Source organism: Triticum dicoccoides, chromosome 5B (assembly GCF_002162155.2).
Source record: "Triticum dicoccoides isolate Atlit2015 ecotype Zavitan chromosome 5B, WEW_v2.0, whole genome shotgun sequence".
Classification (NCBI taxonomy): Eukaryota; Viridiplantae; Streptophyta; class Magnoliopsida; order Poales; family Poaceae; genus Triticum; species Triticum dicoccoides.
In genome coordinates, this window is record NC_041389.1 from 465,990,851 (window position 1) to 465,993,260 (window position 2,410).

The following is a 2,410-nucleotide window of genomic DNA, read 5'->3' on the forward strand; positions in this document are numbered from 1 at the left end:
GCTAGCTTCGACACAGATCTGGATGACTCTAAGTCACAAACCAGATACGTGTATATGTTGAATGGTGGAGCGGTAAACTGGTGCAGCTGCAAGCAGAGTGTCGTGGCGGGATCTACATGTGAAGCGGAGTACATGGCAGCCTCGGAGGCAGCACATGAAGCAATTTGGGTGAAGGAGTTCATCACCGACCTAGGAGTCATACCCAATGCGTCGGGGCCGATCAAACTCTTCTGTGACAACACTGGAGCTATTGCCCTTGCCAAGGAGCCCAGGTTTCACAAGAAGACCAGGCACATCAAGCGTCGCTTCAACTCCATCCGTGAAAATGTTCAAGATGGAGACATAGAAATTTGCAAAGTACATACGGATCTGAATGTCGCAGATCCGTTGACTAAACCTCTCTCGCGAGCAAAACATGATCAACACCAGAACTCTATGGGTGTTCGATTCATCAAAATGTAACTAGATTATTGACTCTAGTGCAAGTGGGAGACTGTTGGAAATATGCTCTAGAGGCAATAATAAAAGGATTTTTATTATATTTCCTTGTTCGTGATAATTGTCTTTTATTCATGCTATAACTGTATTATCCGGAAATCATAATACACGTGTGAATATATAGACCACAATATGTCCCTAGTGAGCCTCTAGTTGACTAGCTCATTGATCAACAGATAGTCATGGTTTCCTGGCTATGGACATTGGATGTCGTTGATAACGGGATCACATCATTAGGAGAATGATGTGCTGGACAAGACCCAATCCTAAGCATAGCACAAGATCGTGTAGTTCGTTTGCTAGAGCTTTTCCAATGTCAAGTCTCTTTTCCTTAGACCATGAGATCGTGTAACTCCCGAATACCGTAGGAGTGCTTTGGGTGTACCAAACATCACAACGTAACTGGGTGACTATAAAGGTGCACTACAGGTATCTCCGAAAGTGTCTGTTGGGTTGACACGGATCGAGACTGGGATTTGTCACTCCGTATGACGGAGAGGTATCTCTGGGCCCACTCGGTAATGCATCATCATAATGAGCTCAAAGTGACCAAGTGGTTGGTCACGGGATCATGCATTACGGTACGAGTAAAGTGACTTGCCGGTAACGAGACTGAACGAGGTATTGGGATACCAACGATCGAGTCTCGGGCAAGTAACGTACCGATTGACAAAGGGAATTGTATACGGGGTTTGATCGATTCCTCGACATCGTGGTTCAACCGATTAAATCACCGTGGAACATGTGGGAGCCAACATGGGTATCCAGATCCCGCTGTTGGTTATTGACCGGAGAGTCGTCTCGGTCATGTCTGCATGTCTCCCGAACCCGTAGGGTCTACACACTTAAGGTTCGGTGACACTAGGGTTATTAGGAAGACTTGTACGTGATTACCAAATGTTGTTCGGAGTCCCGGATGAGATCCCGGATGTCACGAGGAGTTCCGGAATGGTCCGGAAGTGAAGATTTATATATGGGAAGTTGTCATGCGGACACCAGAAAGTTTCGGGGGCATATAGGTATTGTACCGGGGCCACCGGAGAGGTTCCGGGGGTCCACCGGGAGGGGCCACCCCTCTCGGAGGGCCACATGGGCTGCAAGGGGCAGGGAACCAGCCCCTGGAGGGCTGGTCACGCCCCCCACCTTGGGCCCATGCTCCTAGGGTTGGGGGGGAAACCCTAAGGGGGGCGTCCCCTTGCTTGGGGGGCAAGTCCCCCCTCCCTGGCCGCCGCCCCCCTCTAGATCCCATCTAGAGGGGTCGGCCCCCCTTGCCCCTTCCCCTATAAATAGAGGGGTGAGGGGAGGGCTGCTGTACACATCCCAAGGCGCATCCCCTCCCCTTGCCAACACCTCTCCTCCTCTGTTACGTGCTTGGCGAAGCCCTGTCGGAGTACTGCTGCACCAACACCACCACGCCGTCGTGCTGCCGTTGGAGCAATCTTCCTCAACCTGTCCTTCCTCCTTGCTGGATCAAGACGGAGGAGACGTCATCCGTCCCGTACGTGTGTTGAACGCGGAGGTGCTGTCCGTTCAGCACTTGGTCATCGGTGATCTGAATCACGGCGAGTACGACTCCATCATCACCCTTCCCTTGAACACTTCCGCACGCGATCTACAAGTGGTATGTAGATGCAAACTCACTCCCTTGACTCGTTACTTAGATGAACTCATAGATGGATCTTGGTGAAACCGTAGGAAAAATTTTAATTTTCTGCAACGTTCCCCAACACCTTGCTGCCAAAGGAGCCAAGCACCTTGCATCCGGCGTCCTTCTCCTCCTTGCCGAGCACCTTGCTTCCAGAGGAGCCAAACCTGCTGCAGAGAACACGTACGACTGGTGAGAGAGAGAGAGAGAGACAGAGAGAGAGAGAGAGAGAGAGAGAGAGGAGGGGGAGGGGCACCGGCCGGTGGA